This window comes from Microcebus murinus, chromosome 14 (assembly GCF_040939455.1).
Source record: "Microcebus murinus isolate Inina chromosome 14, M.murinus_Inina_mat1.0, whole genome shotgun sequence".
NCBI classification, from domain to species: domain Eukaryota; kingdom Metazoa; phylum Chordata; class Mammalia; order Primates; family Cheirogaleidae; genus Microcebus; species Microcebus murinus.
This window is the reverse complement of record NC_134117.1, coordinates 81,057,048-81,080,502: the sequence shown is the minus strand read 5'-3', so window position 1 is coordinate 81,080,502 and position 23,455 is coordinate 81,057,048. Positions and strand designations below refer to the sequence as shown.

Genomic DNA, 23,455 nt, shown 5'->3' with positions numbered 1-23,455 from the left:
GGGCGCCCCTGCCCCGCTCGAGAAGCCGAGCCTCTCTGGGCTTCCCCGCCGCCGCCTCCCGCCCCAGGCCCCGCGCCGGGCCGGGCCGGTTGAGTTCGCCGGCCGGGTCCCGCGGGCTCCCAGGGACGGGGGTGATGGGCGGGGCGGGGCGGGGTGGGGGGCTGTCTCTCTATACACACACACACACACTCACACTCACTCACACAAGATGCGCCTCCACGGCTGGACTCGCCAAGGTGGAGCCCTCCCAGCCCCCCTCGTCTCCTCGCCAGGCCTCCTTCACCTACCCGCTGCCCACCCCCAGCGCGTTGCTGCCGCTGACTGCGCACGCGCGGGACGCTCGCCCTTTGACCCCAGCCAGGGGCCGCCCTCCCCCACAACCCCTTTCAGCTGCGCCCCCCCCCTCGCCCTGTGGGTGGACTGCCGCCTATTCCCCCGGGCCAGGGCTGGGGCACAGCCAGTGTATGGGGCGTCTCTCTCTGGGGATGTGTCCCATGGGTGGGGTGGGGTGGCGTGGTTTGGGGGGCGCTGAAGAAATCAGTCCCCTCCATCTCCTACCTCTGGAAAACGCCCAAGCCCGTGGAGAACTGCCGGCACCGCTTCGTGGGGGCCGGGACCCTCCTCAGTGTCCTCCTGTGGCCCAGTCTAAGGGGCCTGGGCCTGGCCGGGGCTGCATTGGACCCCGACCACCCTGGCGTGTGGACTCGCTAAAAATCGGCCATTAGATATTGGATTCCAGCTTCCTTGAGGTCATTTCACTAATGAGTGCACCGGAAAGAGTTTCCTAATCCATCTGTGAGGGTGGCAACTGAAAGAGAATTTGAAAGCTGACAGAATAGGCGAGGGAAGGCATAGGAGATTTCCACACCCAGCAAGGAAGACTTTCCCGAAATGGAAGAAAGAAACGAGCAAACAGAGACACCGGTAGCCCGCCCGGAAAAGAGTCTGCCCCTGAGAGAAAGCACCCTGACCAGGTTCACCCGTGGCTGGGTGGCGAGCTAGCGGCATTCAGAAGAGCGAGGCCCGCAGTCTGTGCGGAAGACACCTGCGCTCGGGTGTGTGTGGCGGCGCGATTCACAAGCAGCTCTAGATGTTAAACCAAGGAGAAGCCAGGGAGTTCCCAACGCCCCAGGTGTCCTCAGCCCACGACTGGCTGCTGTGGGAATGCGAAGCCCGGCTCCTTGTCTCAGAGCGGGGTTCCCAGGAGGATCAGGCTGAAGCTGGGACTTGGCCTCAAAGTGTCCCCTCGCATGGCCACCCCCTTCCCCTTCCTGCTCCTCTACTCCTGGTGCCCCTCCATCCAGGGGCCAGACCTTAAAGAGTCACCGCAAGAGAATCCTGGTCCCAAAGGAGCCTTCTGGGGGACCGGTGCTGAGAGAGGTTGTGGGCATGGCCCGCTGGGGCTCTGCCCGACCCAGGGCTGAGAGATGCCACCTCCCAGCTCTGGGTCCCTGCAGGAAGTGTTGGCAAGCACAGGGCCGGTCCTCCAAAGACCCAGGTGCAGGGAGCCCAGGCCAAGCAGCCTGTGGAAGAAGCCACTTGCCGTGCCACCCCGGGAACAGGACTGCAGGCCCCGGCCCTTCCCACCTCCTCCTCCTCCTCCTCCTCCTCCCCCCCGCCCCGCCCCCACAGGGCACAGGGCTCAGAGACACCTCAGACTCTTGCTACCCAAAGTGCAAAGGGCATCAGTTGCTCCTCCAACCCCCCCCCAGCAGACCACGTTGTCCAGCCACCCCCTGGCCTCCCTGGGGTGCCCAGCAGAAAAGTGCAGACACCCACCGGACCCTCAGTCTCAGTTTTCGGAGGTTTTTGCCACTCTAAGGACCCGCAGGCCAGCTGGGCCTTCGGGCAGGACAGAGAGCCCCGGAATCCGACGTGGAGAGCTGCGTGTACGTCCCCATCAGGAGGCGGTCCCCACCTCCGCGGCTCTCCCCTTGCGGGGAGCGGCAGCCCAGCCGGCAGCCGCAGGGCCTCAGGGAAGACACCAGGCTGGGCCCCCGCGGCACAGCGGGGGCACGTCCCCCGCACTCACGCGACTTAGGGACGGCTGCTGGAGACTGCTGCGGCCACCCTGCTGCCGGGTTTCTGGAGGGCTTCCTGGAAGCAGCATCCACACCAAGCCCTTGGAAGGCCCAGGCGACGGAGGAGCCGGTCAGGCAGGGGCCGAGGACGGTGAGAGGCCGGGCGGGAAGGAGCGTGTCAGGCAGGGGCAGAGGACGGTGACCGGCCGGGCGGGGAGGAGCCGGTCAGGCGGGGGCCCAGGACAGTGACGGGCCTGGCCGGGGAGGAGTGCAGTCAGGCAGGGGCAGAGGAGACGGGCTGGGTAAGGGTTAGGGTTACAGTTAGGGCACAATTCACAATCCCAAATACGTGGAAGCGACCCGAGTGCCCATCCTTCCAGGAGTGCATCAATAACACGTGGCGCGTGGACACCACGGAGTGCCATTCGGCTGTGAGGAGCAGCGGTGAGAGGGCGCCTCTCGTGTTCTCCTGGCCAGAGCTGGAACCCGTTCCAGTAAGCCAGGTATCCCAAGAATGGACACACGAGCACCACGTGAGCGCGCTCACCAGCAAATTGGTACGAACGGATGGACGCCTAAGTGGACAGAGAGGAATCACCTTCATCGGGTGGGTGTCGGGCGGGCGGGTGGGGGGAGGGGAGGGGCATACACATCCATTAGGCATGGGGTGGGTGCGCACCGACTGGGGGATGGGCGCACTTGAAGCTCTGACCCGAGGGGGGAGGCTTGGAGAGGGCAAGGCACCCGACCTTAACATTGGTACCCCCACAATACGCTGGAACAACATGAGAGGTGTATGAATAAGAACACAGGGGGGGCCGGGCGCGGTGGCTCACGCCTGTAATCCTAGCTCTCTGGGAGGCCGAGGCGGGCGGATTGCTCCAGGTCAGGAGTTCGAAACCAGCCTGAGCAAGAGCGAGACCCCGTCTCTACTAAAAATAGAAAGAAATTAATTGGCCAACTAATATATATAGAAAAACACAGCCGGGCGTGGTGGTGCATGCCTGTAGTCCCAACTACTCGGGAGGCTGAGGCAGCAGGATTGCTTGAGCCCGGAGATTGAGGTTGCTGTGAGCTAGGCTGACGCCATGGCACTCACTCTAGCCTGGGCAGCAAAACGAGACTCTGTCTCAAAAAAAAAAAAAAAAAAAAGAACACAGGGGGGAGGGCGGCACGGGCAACACATGTCACCTGAATACTTGTACTCCCATCATCTGCTTGAAAAGAGAGAGAAAAGAAAATGCAATCCTAGAGGTAAGAGACACTTTTTAAAAATAATGAATCCGAAGAGAAAAGTAAAAGGAGGCCTGTGGAGCAGGTCTGGGTGTGACTCCGGATCCCCCAACATCAGGTGCCACCACCAAAGATTCCTGCGTGTAGCCCATAGAACCCCAAAAGCAACGGGACGAGTTCTGGTCACATACTCCCTCAAAATGACATCCTGGCCTTCTTCTGGAACTCCCTCCCCTCTCAGACTCTCAAGGTTTCCTCCAGCGTGTCGGTTCCCACAGAGCAGACCTTTGGTCTGAGACCTGACAGTCCAGATGCCACGCATGCTGCCGCGTGGCGGCGGTGTCGCGGCTTGGGACAAGAGGAGGCCCCACGGTGCGGGCTGGGGCGCCAGGCACCGCGCGGGCGCTGAGGGTGGGGGTGACCCCCACCCCGGGCCGCCGCCGCGCTCCCAGAAAGGGGACAGAACAAGAGGCAAAAAAAAAAAAAAAAAGCAGCAGCCTGTGGCACCCGGTATTCCCAGGCGGTCTCCCATCCAAGTACTAACCAGGCCCGACCCTGCTTAGCTTCCGAGACCAGACGAGATCGGGGGCGTTCAGGGTGGTGTGGCCCTAGACGGCGGCGGAGGGCGCCCCTGCCCCGCTCGAGAAGCCGAGCCTCTCTGGGCTTCCCCGCCGCCGCCTCCCGCCCCAGGCCCCGCGCCGGGCCGGGCCGGTTGAGTTCGCCGGCCGGGTCCCGCGGGCTCCCAGGGACGGGGGTGATGGGCGGGGCGGGGCGGGGTGGGGGGCTGTCTCTCTATACACACACACACACACTCACACTCACTCACACAAGATGCGCCTCCACGGCTGGACTCGCCAAGGTGGAGCCCTCCCAGCCCCCCTCGTCTCCTCGCCAGGCCTCCTTCACCTACCCGCTGCCCACCCCCAGCGCGTTGCTGCCGCTGACTGCGCACGCGCGGGACGCTCGCCCTTTGACCCCAGCCAGGGGCCGCCCTCCCCCACAACCCCTTTCAGCTGCGCCCCCCCCCTCGCCCTGTGGGTGGGCTGCCGCCTATTCCCCCGGGCCAGGGCTGGGGCACAGCCAGTGTATGGGGCGTCTCTCTCTGGGGATGTGTCCCATGGGTGGGGTGGGGTGGCGTGGTTTGGGGGGCGCTGAAGAAATCAGTCCCCTCCATCTCCTACCTCTGGAAAACGCCCAAGCCCGTGGAGAACTGCCGGCACCGCTTCGTGGGGGCCGGGACCCTCCTCAGTGTCCTCCTGTGGCCCAGTCTAAGGGGCCTGGGCCTGGCCGGGGCTGCATTGGACCCCGACCACCCTGGCGTGTGGACTCGCTAAAAATCGGCCATTAGATATTGGATTCCAGCTTCCTTGAGGTCATTTCACTAATGAGTGCACCGGAAAGAGTTTCCTAATCCATCTGTGAGGGTGGCAACTGAAAGAGAATTTGAAAGCTGACAGAATAGGCGAGGGAAGGCATAGGAGATTTCCACACCCAGCAAGGAAGACTTTCCCGAAATGGAAGAAAGAAACGAGCAAACAGAGACACCGGTAGCCCGCCCGGAAAAGAGTCTGCCCCTGAGAGAAAGCACCCTGACCAGGTTCACCCGTGGGTGGGTGGCGAGCTAGCGGCATTCAGAAGAGCGAGGCCCGCAGTCTGTGCGGAAGACACCTGCGCCTGGGTGTGTGTGGCGGCGCGATTCACAAGCAGCTCTAGATGTTAAACCAAGGAGAAGCCAGGGAGTTCCCAACGCCCCAGGTGTCCTCAGCCCACGACTGGCTGCTGTGGGAATGCGAAGCCCGGCTCCTTGTCTCAGAGCGGGGTTCCCAGGAGGATCAGGCTGAAGCTGGGACTTGGCCTCAAAGTGTCCCCTCGCATGGCCACCCCCTTCCCCTTCCTGCTCCTCTACTCCTGGTGCCCCTCCATCCAGGGGCCAGACCTTAAAGAGTCACCGCAAGAGAATCCTGGTCCCAAAGGAGCCTTCTGGGGGACCGGTGCTGAGAGAGGTTGTGGGCATGGCCCGCTGGGGCTCTGCCCGACCCAGGGCTGAGAGATGCCACCTCCCAGCTCTGGGTCCCTGCAGGAAGTGTTGGCAAGCACAGGGCCGGTCCTCCAAAGGCCCAGGTGCAGGGAGCCCAGGCCAAGCAGCCTGTGGAAGAAGCCACTTGCCGTGCCACCCCGGGAACAGGACTGCAGGCCCCGGCCCTTCCCACCTCCTCCTCCTCCTCCTCCTCCTCCCCCCCGCCCCGCCCCCACAGGGCACAGGGCTCAGAGACACCTCAGACTCTTGCTACCCAAAGTGCAAAGGGCATCAGTTGCTCCTCCAACCCCCCCCCCCAGCAGACCACGTTGTCCAGCCACCCCCTGGCCTCCCTGGGGTGCCCAGCAGAAAAGTGCAGACACCCACCGGACCCTCAGTCTCAGTTTTCGGAGGTTTTTGCCACTCTAAGGACCCGCAGGCCAGCTGGGCCTTCGGGCAGGACAGAGAGCCCCGGAATCCGACGTGGAGAGCTGCGTGTACGTCCCCATCAGGAGGCGGTCCCCACCTCCGCGGCTCTCCCCTTGCGGGGAGCGGCAGCCCAGCCGGCAGCCGCAGGGCCTCAGGGAAGACACCAGGCTGGGCCCCCGCGGCACAGCGGGGGCACGTCCCCCGCACTCACGCGACTTAGGGACGGCTGCTGGAGACTGCTGCGGCCACCCTGCTGCCGGGTTTCTGGAGGGCTTCCTGGAAGCAGCATCCACACCAAGCCCTTGGAAGGCCCAGGCGACGGAGGAGCCGGTCAGGCAGGGGCCGAGGACGGTGAGAGGCCGGGCGGGAAGGAGCGTGTCAGGCAGGGGCAGAGGACGGTGACCGGCCGGGCGGGGAGGAGCCGGTCAGGCGGGGGCCCAGGACAGTGACGGGCCTGGCCGGGGAGGAGTGCAGTCAGGCAGGGGCAGAGGAGACGGGCTGGGTAAGGGTTAGGGTTACAGTTAGGGCACAATTCACAATCCCAAATACGTGGAAGCGACCCGAGTGCCCATCCTTCCAGGAGTGCATCAATAACACGTGGCGCGTGGACACCACGGAGTGCCATTCGGCTGTGAGGAGCAGCGGTGAGAGGGCGCCTCTCGTGTTCTCCTGGCCAGAGCTGGAACCCGTTCCAGTAAGCCAGGTATCCCAAGAATGGACACACGAGCACCACGTGAGCGCGCTCACCAGCAAATTGGTACGAACGGATGGACGCCTAAGTGGACAGAGAGGAATCACCTTCATCGGGTGGGTGTCGGGCGGGCGGGTGGGGGGAGGGGAGGGGCATACACATCCATTAGGCATGGGGTGGGTGCGCACCGACTGGGGGATGGGCGCACTTGAAGCTCTGACCCGAGGGGGGAGGCTTGGAGAGGGCAAGGCACCCGACCTTAACATTGGTACCCCCACAATACGCTGGAACAACATGAGAGGTGTATGAATAAGAACACAGGGGGGGCCGGGCGCGGTGGCTCACGCCTGTAATCCTAGCTCTCTGGGAGGCCGAGGCGGGCGGATTGCTCCAGGTCAGGAGTTCGAAACCAGCCTGAGCAAGAGCGAGACCCCGTCTCTACTAAAAATAGAAAGAAATTAATTGGCCAACTAATATATATAGAAAAACACAGCCGGGCGTGGTGGTGCATGCCTGTAGTCCCAACTACTCGGGAGGCTGAGGCAGCAGGATTGCTTGAGCCCGGAGATTGAGGTTGCTGTGAGCTAGGCTGACGCCATGGCACTCACTCTAGCCTGGGCAGCAAAACGAGACTCTGTCTCAAAAAAAAAAAAAAAAAAAGAACACAGGGGGGAGGGCGGCACGGGCAACACATGTCACCTGAATACTTGTACTCCCATCATCTGCTTGAAAAGAGAGAGAAAAGAAAATGCAATCCTAGAGGTAAGAGACACTTTTTAAAAATAATGAATCCGAAGAGAAAAGTAAAAGGAGGCCTGTGGAGCAGGTCTGGGTGTGACTCCGGATCCCCCAACATCAGGTGCCACCACCAAAGATTCCTGCGTGTAGCCCATAGAACCCCAAAAGCAACGGGACGAGTTCTGGTCACATACTCCCTCAAAATGACATCCTGGCCTTCTTCTGGAACTCCCTCCCCTCTCAGACTCTCAAGGTTTCCTCCAGCGTGTCGGTTCCCACAGAGCAGACCTTTGGTCTGAGACCTGACAGTCCAGATGCCACGCATGCTGCCGCGTGGCGGCGGTGTCGCGGCTTGGGACAAGAGGAGGCCCCACGGTGCGGGCTGGGGCGCCAGGCACCGCGCGGGCGCTGAGGGTGGGGGTGACCCCCACCCCGGGCCGCCGCCGCGCTCCCAGAAAGGGGACAGAACAAGAGGCAAAAAAAAAAAAAAAAGCAGCAGCCTGTGGCACCCGGTATTCCCAGGCGGTCTCCCATCCAAGTACTAACCAGGCCCGACCCTGCTTAGCTTCCGAGACCAGACGAGATCGGGGGCGTTCAGGGTGGTGTGGCCCTAGACGGCGGCGGAGGGCGCCCCTGCCCCGCTCGAGAAGCCGAGCCTCTCTGGGCTTCCCCGCCGCCGCCTCCCGCCCCAGGCCCCGCGCCGGGCCGGGCCGGTTGAGTTCGCCGGCCGGGTCCCGCGGGCTCCCAGGGACGGGGGTGATGGGCGGGGCGGGGCGGGGTGGGGGGCTGTCTCTCTATACACACACACACACACTCACACTCACTCACACAAGATGCGCCTCCACGGCTGGACTCGCCAAGGTGGAGCCCTCCCAGCCCCCCTCGTCTCCTCGCCAGGCCTCCTTCACCTACCCGCTGCCCACCCCCAGCGCGTTGCTGCCGCTGACTGCGCACGCGCGGGACGCTCGCCCTTTGACCCCAGCCAGGGGCCGCCCTCCCCCACAACCCCTTTCAGCTGCGCCCCCCCCCTCGCCCTGTGGGTGGGCTGCCGCCTATTCCCCCGGGCCAGGGCTGGGGCACAGCCAGTGTATGGGGCGTCTCTCTCTGGGGATGTGTCCCATGGGTGGGGTGGGGTGGCGTGGTTTGGGGGGCGCTGAAGAAATCAGTCCCCTCCATCTCCTACCTCTGGAAAACGCCCAAGCCCGTGGAGAACTGCCGGCACCGCTTCGTGGGGGCCGGGACCCTCCTCAGTGTCCTCCTGTGGCCCAGTCTAAGGGGCCTGGGCCTGGCCGGGGCTGCATTGGACCCCGACCACCCTGGCGTGTGGACTCGCTAAAAATCGGCCATTAGATATTGGATTCCAGCTTCCTTGAGGTCATTTCACTAATGAGTGCACCGGAAAGAGTTTCCTAATCCATCTGTGAGGGTGGCAACTGAAAGAGAATTTGAAAGCTGACAGAATAGGCGAGGGAAGGCATAGGAGATTTCCACACCCAGCAAGGAAGACTTTCCCGAAATGGAAGAAAGAAACGAGCAAACAGAGACACCGGTAGCCCGCCCGGAAAAGAGTCTGCCCCTGAGAGAAAGCACCCTGACCAGGTTCACCCGTGGCTGGGTGGCGAGCTAGCGGCATTCAGAAGAGCGAGGCCCGCAGTCTGTGCGGAAGACACCTGCGCTCGGGTGTGTGTGGCGGCGCGATTCACAAGCAGCTCTAGATGTTAAACCAAGGAGAAGCCAGGGAGTTCCCAACGCCCCAGGTGTCCTCAGCCCACGACTGGCTGCTGTGGGAATGCGAAGCCCGGCTCCTTGTCTCAGAGCGGGGTTCCCAGGAGGATCAGGCTGAAGCTGGGACTTGGCCTCAAAGTGTCCCCTCGCATGGCCACCCCCTTCCCCTTCCTGCTCCTCTACTCTTGGTGCCCCTCCATCCAGGGGCCAGACCTTAAAGAGTCACCGCAAGAGAATCCTGGTCCCAAAGGAGCCTTCTGGGGGACCGGTGCTGAGAGAGGTTGTGGGCATGGCCCGCTGGGGCTCTGCCCGACCCAGGGCTGAGAGATGACACCTCCCAGCTCTGGGTCCCTGCAGGAAGTGTTGGCAAGCACAGGGCCGGTCCTCCAAAGACCCAGGTGCAGGGAGCCCAGGCCAAGCAGCCTGTGGAAGAAGCCACTTGCCGTGCCACCCCGGGAACAGGACTGCAGGCCCCGGCCCTTCCCACCTCCTCCTCCTCCTCCTCCTCCTCCCCCCCGCCCCGCCCCCACAGGGCACAGGGCTCAGAGACACCTCAGACTCTTGCTACCCAAAGTGCAAAGGGCATCAGTTGCTCCTCCAACCCCCCCCCCAGCAGACCACGTTGTCCAGCCACCCCCTGGCCTCCCTGGGGTGCCCAGCAGAAAAGTGCAGACACCCACCGGACCCTCAGTCTCAGTTTTCGGAGGTTTTTGCCACTCTAAGGACCCGCAGGCCAGCTGGGCCTTCGGGCAGGACAGAGAGCCCCGGAATCCGACGTGGAGAGCTGCGTGTACGTCCCCATCAGGAGGCGGTCCCCACCTCCGCGGCTCTCCCCTTGCGGGGAGCGGCAGCCCAGCCGGCAGCCGCAGGGCCTCAGGGAAGACACCAGGCTGGGCCCCCGCGGCACAGCGGGGGCACGTCCCCCGCACTCACGCGACTTAGGGACGGCTGCTGGAGACTGCTGCGGCCACCCTGCTGCCGGGTTTCTGGAGGGCTTCCTGGAAGCAGCATCCACACCAAGCCCTTGGAAGGCCCAGGCGACGGAGGAGCCGGTCAGGCAGGGGCCGAGGACGGTGAGAGGCCGGGCGGGAAGGAGCGTGTCAGGCAGGGGCAGAGGACGGTGACCGGCCGGGCGGGGAGGAGCCGGTCAGGCGGGGGCCCAGGACAGTGACGGGCCTGGCCGGGGAGGAGTGCAGTCAGGCAGGGGCAGAGGAGACGGGCTGGGTAAGGGTTAGGGTTACAGTTAGGGCACAATTCACAATCCCAAATACGTGGAAGCGACCCGAGTGCCCATCCTTCCAGGAGTGCATCAATAACACGTGGCGCGTGGACACCACGGAGTGCCATTCGGCTGTGAGGAGCAGCGGTGAGAGGGCGCCTCTCGTGTTCTCCTGGCCAGAGCTGGAACCCGTTCCAGTAAGCCAGGTATCCCAAGAATGGACACACGAGCACCACGTGAGCGCGCTCACCAGCAAATTGGTACGAACGGATGGACGCCTAAGTGGACAGAGAGGAATCACCTTCATCGGGTGGGTGTCGGGCGGGCGGGTGGGGGGAGGGGAGGGGCATACACATCCATTAGGCATGGGGTGGGTGCGCACCGACTGGGGGATGGGCGCACTTGAAGCTCTGACCCGAGGGGGGAGGCTTGGAGAGGGCAAGGCACCCGACCTTAACATTGGTACCCCCACAATACGCTGGAACAACATGAGAGGTGTATGAATAAGAACACAGGGGGGGCCGGGCGCGGTGGCTCACGCCTGTAATCCTAGCTCTCTGGGAGGCCGAGGCGGGCGGATTGCTCCAGGTCAGGAGTTCGAAACCAGCCTGAGCAAGAGCGAGACCCCGTCTCTACTAAAAATAGAAAGAAATTAATTGGCCAACTAATATATATAGAAAAACACAGCCGGGCGTGGTGGTGCATGCCTGTAGTCCCAACTACTCGGGAGGCTGAGGCAGCAGGATTGCTTGAGCCCGGAGATTGAGGTTGCTGTGAGCTAGGCTGACGCCATGGCACTCACTCTAGCCTGGGCAGCAAAACGAGACTCTGTCTCAAAAAAAAAAAAAAAAAAAAGAACACAGGGGGGAGGGCGGCACGGGCAACACATGTCACCTGAATACTTGTACTCCCATCATCTGCTTGAAAAGAGAGAGAAAAGAAAATGCAATCCTAGAGGTAAGAGACACTTTTTAAAAATAATGAATCCGAAGAGAAAAGTAAAAGGAGGCCTGTGGAGCAGGTCTGGGTGTGACTCCGGATCCCCCAACATCAGGTGCCACCACCAAAGATTCCTGCGTGTAGCCCATAGAACCCCAAAAGCAACGGGACGAGTTCTGGTCACATACTCCCTCAAAATGACATCCTGGCCTTCTTCTGGAACTCCCTCCCCTCTCAGACTCTCAAGGTTTCCTCCAGCGTGTCGGTTCCCACAGAGCAGACCTTTGGTCTGAGACCTGACAGTCCAGATGCCACGCATGCTGCCGCGTGGCGGCGGTGTCGCGGCTTGGGACAAGAGGAGGCCCCACGGTGCGGGCTGGGGCGCCAGGCACCGCGCGGGCGCTGAGGGTGGGGGTGACCCCCACCCCGGGCCGCCGCCACGCTCCCAGAAAGGGGACAGAACAAGAGGCAAAAAAAAAAAAAAAAGCAGCAGCCTGTGGCACCCGGTATTCCCAGGCGGTCTCCCATCCAAGTACTAACCAGGCCCGACCCTGCTTAGCTTCCGAGACCAGACGAGATCGGGGGCGTTCAGGGTGGTGTGGCCCTAGACGGCGGCGGAGGGCGCCCCTGCCCCGCTCGAGAAGCCGAGCCTCTCTGGGCTTCCCCGCCGCCGCCTCCCGCCCCAGGCCCCGCGCCGGGCCGGGCCGGTTGAGTTCGCCGGCCGGGTCCCGCGGGCTCCCAGGGACGGGGGTGATGGGCGGGGCGGGGCGGGGTGGGGGGCTGTCTCTCTATACACACACACACACACTCACACTCACTCACACAAGATGCGCCTCCACGGCTGGACTCGCCAAGGTGGAGCCCTCCCAGCCCCCCTCGTCTCCTCGCCAGGCCTCCTTCACCTACCCGCTGCCCACCCCCAGCGCGTTGCTGCCGCTGACTGCGCACGCGCGGGACGCTCGCCCTTTGACCCCAGCCAGGGGCCGCCCTCCCCCACAACCCCTTTCAGCTGCGCCCCCCCCCTCGCCCTGTGGGTGGGCTGCCGCCTATTCCCCCGGGCCAGGGCTGGGGCACAGCCAGTGTATGGGGCGTCTCTCTCTGGGGATGTGTCCCATGGGTGGGGTGGGGTGGCGTGGTTTGGGGGGCGCTGAAGAAATCAGTCCCCTCCATCTCCTACCTCTGGAAAACGCCCAAGCCCGTGGAGAACTGCCGGCACCGCTTCGTGGGGGCCGGGACCCTCCTCAGTGTCCTCCTGTGGCCCAGTCTAAGGGGCCTGGGCCTGGCCGGGGCTGCATTGGACCCCGACCACCCTGGCGTGTGGACTCGCTAAAAATCGGCCATTAGATATTGGATTCCAGCTTCCTTGAGGTCATTTCACTAATGAGTGCACCGGAAAGAGTTTCCTAATCCATCTGTGAGGGTGGCAACTGAAAGAGAATTTGAAAGCTGACAGAATAGGCGAGGGAAGGCATAGGAGATTTCCACACCCAGCAAGGAAGACTTTCCCGAAATGGAAGAAAGAAACGAGCAAACAGAGACACCGGTAGCCCGCCCGGAAAAGAGTCTGCCCCTGAGAGAAAGCACCCTGACCAGGTTCACCCGTGGGTGGGTGGCGAGCTAGCGGCATTCAGAAGAGCGAGGCCCGCAGTCTGTGCGGAAGACACCTGCGCCTGGGTGTGTGTGGCGGCGCGATTCACAAGCAGCTCTAGATGTTAAACCAAGGAGAAGCCAGGGAGTTCCCAACGCCCCAGGTGTCCTCAGCCCACGACTGGCTGCTGTGGGAATGCGAAGCCCGGCTCCTTGTCTCAGAGCGGGGTTCCCAGGAGGATCAGGCTGAAGCTGGGACTTGGCCTCAAAGTGTCCCCTCGCATGGCCACCCCCTTCCCCTTCCTGCTCCTCTACTCCTGGTGCCCCTCCATCCAGGGGCCAGACCTTAAAGAGTCACCGCAAGAGAATCCTGGTCCCAAAGGAGCCTTCTGGGGGACCGGTGCTGAGAGAGGTTGTGGGCATGGCCCGCTGGGGCTCTGCCCGACCCAGGGCTGAGAGATGCCACCTCCCAGCTCTGGGTCCCTGCAGGAAGTGTTGGCAAGCACAGGGCCGGTCCTCCAAAGGCCCAGGTGCAGGGAGCCCAGGCCAAGCAGCCTGTGGAAGAAGCCACTTGCCGTGCCACCCCCGGAACAGGACTGCAGGCCCCGGCCCTTCCCACCTCCTCCTCCTCCTCCTCCTCCTCCCCCCCGCCCCGCCCCCACAGGGCACAGGGCTCAGAGACACCTCAGACTCTTGCTACCCAAAGTGCAAAGGGCATCAGTTGCTCCTCCAACCCCCCCCCCCAGCAGACCACGTTGTCCAGCCACCCCCTGGCCTCCCTGGGGTGCCCAGCAGAAAAGTGCAGACACCCACCGGACCCTCAGTCTCAGTTTTCGGAGGTTTTTGCCACTCTAAGGACCCGCAGGCCAGCTGGGCCTTCGGGCAGGACAGAGAGCCCCGGAATCCGACGTGGAGAGCTGCGTGTACGTCCCCATCAGGAGGCGGTCCCCACCTCCGCGGCTCTCCCCTTGCGGGGAGCGGCAGCCCAGCCGGCAGCCGCAGGGCCTCAGGGAAGACACCAGGCTGGGCCCCCGCGGCACAGCGGGGGCACGTCCCCCGCACTCACGCGACTTAGGGACGGCTGCTGGAGACTGCTGCGGCCACCCTGCTGCCGGGTTTCTGGAGGGCTTCCTGGAAGCAGCATCCACACCAAGCCCTTGGAAGGCCCAGGCGACGGAGGAGCCGGTCAGGCAGGGGCCGAGGACGGTGAGAGGCCGGGCGGGAAGGAGCGTGTCAGGCAGGGGCAGAGGACGGTGACCGGCCGGGCGGGGAGGAGCCGGTCAGGCGGGGGCCCAGGACAGTGACGGGCCTGGCCGGGGAGGAGTGCAGTCAGGCAGGGGCAGAGGAGACGGGCTGGGTAAGGGTTAGGGTTACAGTTAGGGCACAATTCACAATCCCAAATACGTGGAAGCGACCCGAGTGCCCATCCTTCCAGGAGTGCATCAATAACACGTGGCGCGTGGACACCACGGAGTGCCATTCGGCTGTGAGGAGCAGCGGTGAGAGGGCGCCTCTCGTGTTCTCCTGGCCAGAGCTGGAACCCGTTCCAGTAAGCCAGGTATCCCAAGAATGGACACACGAGCACCACGTGAGCGCGCTCACCAGCAAATTGGTACGAACGGATGGACGCCTAAGTGGACAGAGAGGAATCACCTTCATCGGGTGGGTGTCGGGCGGGCGGGTGGGGGGAGGGGAGGGGCATACACATCCATTAGGCATGGGGTGGGTGCGCACCGACTGGGGGATGGGCGCACTTGAAGCTCTGACCCGAGGGGGGAGGCTTGGAGAGGGCAAGGCACCCGACCTTAACATTGGTACCCCCACAATACGCTGGAACAACATGAGAGGTGTATGAATAAGAACACAGGGGGGGCCGGGCGCGGTGGCTCACGCCTGTAATCCTAGCTCTCTGGGAGGCCGAGGCGGGCGGATTGCTCCAGGTCAGGAGTTCGAAACCAGCCTGAGCAAGAGCGAGACCCCGTCTCTACTAAAAATAGAAAGAAATTAATTGGCCAACTAATATATATAGAAAAACACAGCCGGGCGTGGTGGTGCATGCCTGTAGTCCCAACTACTCGGGAGGCTGAGGCAGCAGGATTGCTTGAGCCCGGAGATTGAGGTTGCTGTGAGCTAGGCTGACGCCATGGCACTCACTCTAGCCTGGGCAGCAAAACGAGACTCTGTCTCAAAAAAAAAAAAAAAAAAAAGAACACAGGGGGGAGGGCGGCACGGGCAACACATGTCACCTGAATACTTGTACTCCCATCATCTGCTTGAAAAGAGAGAGAAAAGAAAATGCAATCCTAGAGGTAAGAGACACTTTTTAAAAATAATGAATCCGAAGAGAAAAGTAAAAGGAGGCCTGTGGAGCAGGTCTGGGTGTGACTCCGGATCCCCCAACATCAGGTGCCACCACCAAAGATTCCTGCGTGTAGCCCATAGAACCCCAAAAGCAACGGGACGAGTTCTGGTCACATACTCCCTCAAAATGACATCCTGGCCTTCTTCTGGAACTCCCTCCCCTCTCAGACTCTCAAGGTTTCCTCCAGCGTGTCGGTTCCCACAGAGCAGACCTTTGGTCTGAGACCTGACAGTCCAGATGCCACGCATGCTGCCGCGTGGCGGCGGTGTCGCGGCTTGGGACAAGAGGAGGCCCCACGGTGCGGGCTGGGGCGCCAGGCACCGCGCGGGCGCTGAGGGTGGGGGTGACCCCCACCCCGGGCCGCCGCCACGCTCCCAGAAAGGGGACAGAACAAGAGGCAAAAAAAAAAAAAAAAGCAGCAGCCTGTGGCACCCGGTATTCCCAGGCGGTCTCCCATCCAAGTACTAACCAGGCCCGACCCTGCTTAGCTTCCGAGACCAGACGAGATCGGGGGCGTTCAGGGTGGTGTGGCCCTAGACGGCGGCGGAGGGCGCCCCTGCCCCGCTCGAGAAGCCGAGCCTCTCTGGGCTTCCCCGCCGCCGCCTCCCGCCCCAGGCCCCGCGCCGGGCCGGGCCGGTTGAGTTCGCCGGCCGGGTCCCGCGGGCTCCCAGGGACGGGGGTGATGGGCGGGGCGGGGCGGGGTGGGGGGCTGTCTCTCTATACACACACACACACACTCACACTCACTCACACAAGATGCGCCTCCACGGCTGGACTCGCCAAGGTGGAGCCCTCCCAGCCCCCCTCGTCTCCTCGCCAGGCCTCCTTCACCTACCCGCTGCCCACCCCCAGCGCGTTGCTGCCGCTGACTGCGCACGCGCGGGACGCTCGCCCTTTGACCCCAGCCAGGGGCCGCCCTCCCCCACAACCCCTTTCAGCTGCGCCCCCCCCCTCGCCCTGTGGGTGGGCTGCCGCCTATTCCCCCGGGCCAGGGCTGGGGCACAGCCAGTGTATGGGGCGTCTCTCTCTGGGGATGTGTCCCATGGGTGGGGTGGGGTGGCGTGGTTTGGGGGGCGCTGAAGAAATCAGTCCCCTCCATCTCCTACCTCTGGAAAACGCCCAAGCCCGTGGAGAACTGCCGGCACCGCTTCGTGGGGGCCGGGACCCTCCTCAGTGTCCTCCTGTGGCCCAGTCTAAGGGGCCTGGGCCTGGCCGGGGCTGCATTGGACCCCGACCACCCTGGCGTGTGGACTCGCTAAAAATCGGCCATTAGATATTGGATTCCAGCTTCCTTGAGGTCATTTCACTAATGAGTGCACCGGAAAGAGTTTCCTAATCCATCTGTGAGGGTGGCAACTGAAAGAGAATTTGAAAGCTGACAGAATAGGCGAGGGAAGGCATAGGAGATTTCCACACCCAGCAAGGAAGACTTTCCCGAAATGGAAGAAAGAAACGAGCAAACAGAGACACCGGTAGCCCGCCCGGAAAAGAGTCTGCCCCTGAGAGAAAGCACCCTGACCAGGTTCACCCGTGGGTGGGTGGCGAGCTAGCGGCATTCAGAAGAGCGAGGCCCGCAGTCTGTGCGGAAGACACCTGCGCCTGGGTGTGTGTGGCGGCGCGATTCACAAGCAGCTCTAGATGTTAAACCAAGGAGAAGCCAGGGAGTTCCCAACGCCCCAGGTGTCCTCAGCCCACGACTGGCTGCTGTGGGAATGCGAAGCCCGGCTCCTTGTCTCAGAGCGGGGTTCCCAGGAGGATCAGGCTGAAGCTGGGACTTGGCCTCAAAGTGTCCCCTCGCATGGCCACCCCCTTCCCCTTCCTGCTCCTCTACTCCTGGTGCCCCTCCATCCAGGGGCCAGACCTTAAAGAGTCACCGCAAGAGAATCCTGGTCCCAAAGGAGCCTTCTGGGGGACCGGTGCTGAGAGAGGTTGTGGGCATGGCCCGCTGGGGCTCTGCCCGACCCAGGGCTGAGAGATGCCACCTCCCAGCTCTGGGTCCCTGCAGGAAGTGTTGGCAAGCACAGGGCCGGTCCTCCAAAGGCCCAGGTGCAGGGAGCCCAGGCCAAGCAGCCTGTGGAAGAAGCCACTTGCCGTGCCACCCCCGGAACAGGACTGCAGGCCCCGGCCCTTCCCACCTCCTCCTCCTCCTCCTCCTCCTCCCCCCCGCCCCGCCCCCACAGGGCACAGGGCTCAGAGACACCTCAGACTCTTGCTACCCAAAGTGCAAAGGGCATCAGTTGCTCCTCCAACCCCCCCCCCCAGCAGACCACGTTGTCCAGCCACCCCCTGGCCTCCCTGGGGTGCCCAGCAGAAAAGTGCAGACACCCACCGGACCCTCAGTCTCAGTTTTCGGAGGTTTTTGCCACTCTAAGGACCCGCAGGCCAGCTGGGCCTTCGGGCAGGACAGAGAGCCCCGGAATCCGACGTGGAGAGCTGCGTGTACGTCCCCATCAGGAGGCGGTCCCCACCTCCGCGGCTCTCCCCTTGCGGGGAGCGGCAGCCCAGCCGGCAGCCGCAGGGCCTCAGGGAAGACACCAGGCTGGGCCCCCGCGGCACAGCGGGGGCACGTCCCCCGCACTCACGCGACTTAGGGACGGCTGCTGGAGACTGCTGCGGCCACCCTGCTGCCGGGTTTCTGGAGGGCTTCCTGGAAGCAGCATCCACACCAAGCCCTTGGAAGGCCCAGGCGACGGAGGAGCCGGTCAGGCAGGGGCCGAGGACGGTGAGAGGCCGGGCGGGAAGGAGCGTGTCAGGCAGGGGCAGAGGACGGTGACCGGCCGGGCGGGGAGGAGCCGGTCAGGCGGGGGCCCAGGACAGTGACGGGCCTGGCCGGGGAGGAGTGCAGTCAGGCAGGGGCAGAGGAGACGGGCTGGGTAAGGGTTAGGGTTACAGTTAGGGCACAATTCACAATCCCAAATACGTGGAAGCGACCCGAGTGCCCATCCTTCCAGGAGTGCATCAATAACACGTGGCGCGTGGACACCACGGAGTGCCATTCGGCTGTGAGGAGCAGCGGTGAGAGGGCGCCTCTCGTGTTCTCCTGGCCAGAGCTGGAACCCGTTCCAGTAAGCCAGGTATCCCAAGAATGGACACACGAGCACCACGTGAGCGCGCTCACCAGCAAATTGGTACGAACGGATGGACGCCTAAGTGGACAGAGAGGAATCACCTTCATCGGGTGGGTGTCGGGCGGGCGGGTGGGGGGAGGGGAGGGGCATACACATCCATTAGGCATGGGGTGGGTGCGCACCGACTGGGGGATGGGCGCACTTGAAGCTCTGACCCGAGGGGGGAGGCTTGGAGAGGGCAAGGCACCCGACCTTAACATTGGTACCCCCACAATACGCTGGAACAACATGAGAGGTGTATGAATAAGAACACAGGGGGGGCCGGGCGCGGTGGCTCACGCCTGTAATCCTAGCTCTCTGGGAGGCCGAGGCGGGCGGATTGCTCCAGGTCAGGAGTTCGAAACCAGCCTGAGCAAGAGCGAGACCCCGTCTCTACTAAAAATAGAAAGAAATTAATTGGCCAACTAATATATATAGAAAAACACAGCCGGGCGTGGTGGTGCATGCCTGTAGTCCCAACTACTCGGGAGGCTGAGGCAGCAGGATTGCTTGAGCCCGGAGATTGAGGTTGCTGTGAGCTAGGCTGACGCCATGGCACTCACTCTAGCCTGGGCAGCAAAACGAGACTCTGTCTCAAAAAAAAAAAAAAAAAAAGAACACAGGGGGGAGGGCGGCACGGGCAACACATGTCACCTGAATACTTGTACTCCCATCATCTGCTTGAAAAGAGAGAGAAAAGAAAATGCAATCCTAGAGGTAAGAGACACTTTTTAAAAATAATGAATCCGAAGAGAAAAGTAAAAGGAGGCCTGTGGAGCAGGTCTGGGTGTGACTCCGGATCCCCCAACATCAGGTGCCACCACCAAAGATTCCTGCGTGTAGCCCATAGAACCCCAAAAGCAACGGGACGAGTTCTGGTCACATACTCCCTCAAAATGACATCCTGGCCTTCTTCTGGAACTCCCTCCCCTCTCAGACTCTCAAGGTTTCCTCCAGCGTGTCGGTTCCCACAGAGCAGACCTTTGGTCTGAGACCTGACAGTCCAGATGCCACGCATGCTGCCGCGTGGCGGCGGTGTCGCGGCTTGGGACAAGAGGAGGCCCCACGGTGCGGGCTGGGGCGCCAGGCACCGCGCGGGCGCTGAGGGTGGGGGTGACCCCCACCCCGGGCCGCCGCCGCGCTCCCAGAAAGGGGACAGAACAAGAGGCAAAAAAAAAAAAAAAAGCAGCAGCCTGTGGCACCCGGTATTCCCAGGCGGTCTCCCATCCAAGTACTAACCAGGCCCGACCCTGCTTAGCTTCCGAGACCAGACGAGATCGGGGGCGTTCAGGGTGGTGTGGCCCTAGACGGCGGCGGAGGGCGCCCCTGCCCCGCTCGAGAAGCCGAGCCTCTCTGGGCTTCCCCGCCGCCGCCTCCCGCCCCAGGCCCCGCGCCGGGCCGGGCCGGTTGAGTTCGCCGGCCGGGTCCCGCGGGCTCCCAGGGACGGGGGTGATGGGCGGGGCGGGGCGGGGTGGGGGGCTGTCTCTCTATACACACACACACACACTCACACTCACTCACACAAGATGCGCCTCCACGGCTGGACTCGCCAAGGTGGAGCCCTCCCAGCCCCCCTCGTCTCCTCGCCAGGCCTCCTTCACCTACCCGCTGCCCACCCCCAGCGCGTTGCTGCCGCTGACTGCGCACGCGCGGGACGCTCGCCCTTTGACCCCAGCCAGGGGCCGCCCTCCCCCACAACCCCTTTCAGCTGCGCCCCCCCCCTCGCCCTGTGGGTGGGCTGCCGCCTATTCCCCCGGGCCAGGGCTGGGGCACAGCCAGTGTATGGGGCGTCTCTCTCTGGGGATGTGTCCCATGGGTGGGGTGGGGTGGCGTGGTTTGGGGGGCGCTGAAGAAATCAGTCCCCTCCATCTCCTACCTCTGGAAAACGCCCAAGCCCGTGGAGAACTGCCGGCACCGCTTCGTGGGGGCCGGGACCCTCCTCAGTGTCCTCCTGTGGCCCAGTCTAAGGGGCCTGGGCCTGGCCGGGGCTGCATTGGACCCCGACCACCCTGGCGTGTGGACTCGCTAAAAATCGGCCATTAGATATTGGATTCCAGCTTCCTTGAGGTCATTTCACTAATGAGTGCACCGGAAAGAGTTTCCTAATCCATCTGTGAGGGTGGCAACTGAAAGAGAATTTGAAAGCTGACAGAATAGGCGAGGGAAGGCATAGGAGATTTCCACACCCAGCAAGGAAGACTTTCCCGAAATGGAAGAAAGAAACGAGCAAACAGAGACACCGGTAGCCCGCCCGGAAAAGAGTCTGCCCCTGAGAGAAAGCACCCTGACCAGGTTCACCCGTGGCTGGGTGGTGAGCTAGCGGCATTCAGAAGAGCGAGGCCCGCAGTCTGTGCGGAAGACACCTGCGCTCGGGTGTGTGTGGCAGCGCGATTCACAAGCAGCTCTAGATGTTAAACCAAGGAGAAGCCAGGGAGTTCCCAACGCCCCAGGTGTCCTCAGCCCACGACTGGCTGCTGTGGGAATGCGAAGCCCGGCTCCTTGTCTCAGAGCGGGGTTCCCAGGAGGATCAGGCTGAAGCTGGGACTTGGCCTCAAAGTGTCCCCTCGCATGGCCACCCCCTTCCCCTTCCTGCTCCTCTACTCTTGGTGCCCCTCCATCCAGGGGCCAGACCTTAAAGAGTCACCGCAAGAGAATCCTGGTCCCAAAGGAGCCTTCTGGGGGACCGGTGCTGAGAGAGGTTGTGGGCATGGCCCGCTGGGGCTCTGCCCGACCCAGGGCTGAGAGATGACACCTCCCAGCTCTGGGTCCCTGCAGGAAGTGTTGGCAAGCACAGGGCCGGTCCTCCAAAGACCCAGGTGCAGGGAGCCCAGGCCAAGCAGCCTGTGGAAGAAGCCACTTGCCGTGCCACCCCGGGAACAGGACTGCAGGCCCCGGCCCTTCCCACCTCCTCCTCCTCCTCCTCCTCCTCCCCCCCGCCCCGCCCCCACAGGGCACAGGGCTCAGAGACACCTCAGACTCTTGCTACCCAAAGTGCAAAGGGCATCAGTTGCTCCTCCAACCCCCCCCCCAGCAGACCACGTTGTCCAGCCACCCCCTGGCCTCCCTGGGGTGCCCAGCAGAAAAGTGCAGACACCCACCGGACCCTCAGTCTCAGTTTTCGGAGGTTTTTGCCACTCTAAGGACCCGCAGGCCAGCTGGGCCTTCGGGCAGGACAGAGAGCCCCGGAATCCGACGTGGAGAGCTGCGTGTACGTCCCCATCAGGAGGCGGTCCCCACCTCCGCGGCTCTCCCCTTGCGGGGAGCGGCAGCCCAGCCGGCAGCCGCAGGGCCTCAGGGAAGACACCAGGCTGGGCCCCCGCGGCACAGCAGGGGCACGTCCCCCGCACTCACGCGACTTAGGGACGGCTGCTGGAGACTGCTGCGGCCACCCTGCTGCCGGGTTTCTGGAGGGCTTCCTGGAAGCAGCATCCACACCAAGCCCTTGGAAGGCCCAGGCGACGGAGGAGCCGGTCAGGCAGGGGCCGAGGACGGTGAGAGGCCGGGCGGGAAGGAGCGTGTCAGGCAGGGGCAGAGGACGGTGACCGGCCGGGCGGGGAGGAGCCGGTCAGGCGGGGGCCCAGGACAGTGACGGGCCTGGCCGGGGAGGAGTGCAGTCAGGCAGGGGCAGAGGAGACGGGCTGGGTAAGGGTTAGGGTTACAGTTAGGGCACAATTCACAATCCCAAATACGTGGAAGCGACCCGAGTGCCCATCCTTCCAGGAGTGCATCAATAACACGTGGCGCGTGGACACCACGGAGTGCCATTCGGCTGTGAGGAGCAGCGGTGAGAGGGCGCCTCTCGTGTTCTCCTGGCCAGAGCTGGAACCCGTTCCAGTAAGCCAGGTATCCCAAGAATGGACACACGAGCACCACGTGAGCGCGCTCACCAGCAAATTGGTACGAACGGATGGACGCCTAAGTGGACAGAGAGGAATCACCTTCATCGGGTGGGTGTCGGGCGGGCGGGTGGGGGGAGGGGAGGGGCATACACATCCATTAGGCATGGGGTGGGTGCGCACCGACTGGGGGATGGGCGCACTTGAAGCTCTGACCCGAGGGGGGAGGCTTGGAGAGGGCAAGGCACCCGACCTTAACATTGGTACCCCCACAATACGCTGGAACAACATGAGAGGTGTATGAATAAGAACACAGGGGGGGCCGGGCGCGGTGGCTCACGCCTGTAATCCTAGCTCTCTGGGAGGCCGAGGCGGGCGGATTGCTCCAGGTCAGGAGTTCGAAACCAGCCTGAGCAAGAGCGAGACCCCGTCTCTACTAAAAATAGAAAGAAATTAATTGGCCAACTAATATATATAGAAAAACACAGCCGGGCGTGGTGGTGCATGCCTGTAGTCCCAACTACTCGGGAGGCTGAGGCAGCAGGATTGCTTGAGCCCGGAGATTGAGGTTGCTGTGAGCTAGGCTGACGCCATGGCACTCACTCTAGCCTGGGCAGCAAAACGAGACTCTGTCTCAAAAAAAAAAAAAAAAAAAGAACACAGGGGGGAGGGCGGCACGGGCAACACATGTCACCTGAATACTTGTACTCCCATCATCTGCTTGAAAAGAGAGAGAAAAGAAAATGCAATCCTAGAGGTAAGAGACACTTTTTAAAAATAATGAATCCGAAGAGAAAAGTAAAAGGAGGCCTGTGGAGCAGGTCTGGGTGTGACTCCGGATCCCCCAACATCAGGTGCCACCACCAAAGATTCCTGCGTGTAGCCCATAGAACCCCAAAAGCAACGGGACGAGTTCTGGTCACATACTCCCTCAAAATGACATCCTGGCCTTCTTCTGGAACTCCCTCCCCTCTCAGACTCTCAAGGTTTCCTCCAGCGTGTCGGTTCCCACAGAGCAGACCTTTGGTCTGAGACCTGACAGTCCAGATGCCACGCATGCTGCCGCGTGGCGGCGGTGTCGCGGCTTGGGACAAGAGGAGGCCCCACGGTGCGGGCTGGGGCGCCAGGCACCGCGCGGGCGCTGAGGGTGGGGGTGACCCCCACCCCGGGCCGCCGCCACGCTCCCAGAAAGGGGACAGAACAAGAGGCAAAAAAAAAAAAAAAAGCAGCAGCCTGTGGCACCCGGTATTCCCAGGCGGTCTCCCATCCAAGTACTAACCAGGCCCGACCCTGCTTAGCTTCCGAGACCAGACGAGATCGGGGGCGTTCAGGGTGGTGTGGCCCTAGACGGCGGCGGAGGGCGCCCCTGCCCCGCTCGAGAAGCCGAGCCTCTCTGGGCTTCCCCGCCGCCGCCTCCCGCCCCAGGCCCCGCGCCGGGCCGGGCCGGTTGAGTTCGCCGGCCGGGTCCCGCGGGCTCCCAGGGACGGGGGTGATGGGCGGGGCGGGGCGGGGTGGGGGGCTGTCTCTCTATACACACACACACACACTCAC

At 63.0% G+C, this 23,455-nt stretch overlaps 6 non-coding genes across 6 annotated transcripts; all 6 read right to left on the bottom strand.

Moving 5' to 3' along the window:
- Positions 1-3,749: 3,749 nt before the first annotated feature.
- Positions 3,750-3,868, bottom strand: LOC142875852 (5S ribosomal RNA). The gene has a single exon (XR_012923132.1). It is a non-coding gene; the product is annotated as a 5S ribosomal RNA (ribosomal RNA).
- Positions 3,869-7,626: 3,758 nt separating this feature from the next.
- LOC142875851 (5S ribosomal RNA) lies at positions 7,627-7,745 on the bottom strand. Its single transcript, XR_012923131.1, has one exon. It is a non-coding gene; the product is annotated as a 5S ribosomal RNA (ribosomal RNA).
- A 3,758-nt stretch (positions 7,746-11,503) lies between these two features.
- LOC142875850 (5S ribosomal RNA) lies at positions 11,504-11,622 on the bottom strand. The gene has a single exon (XR_012923130.1). It is a non-coding gene; the product is annotated as a 5S ribosomal RNA (ribosomal RNA).
- Positions 11,623-15,381: 3,759 nt separating this feature from the next.
- Positions 15,382-15,500, bottom strand: LOC142875849 (5S ribosomal RNA). Its single transcript, XR_012923129.1, has one exon. It is a non-coding gene; the product is annotated as a 5S ribosomal RNA (ribosomal RNA).
- A 3,758-nt stretch (positions 15,501-19,258) lies between these two features.
- LOC142875848 (5S ribosomal RNA) lies at positions 19,259-19,377 on the bottom strand. Its single transcript, XR_012923128.1, has one exon. It is a non-coding gene; the product is annotated as a 5S ribosomal RNA (ribosomal RNA).
- A 3,757-nt stretch (positions 19,378-23,134) lies between these two features.
- On the bottom strand, positions 23,135-23,253 carry LOC142875847 (5S ribosomal RNA). The gene has a single exon (XR_012923127.1). It is a non-coding gene; the product is annotated as a 5S ribosomal RNA (ribosomal RNA).
- Between the last annotated feature and the right edge of the window lie 202 nt (positions 23,254-23,455).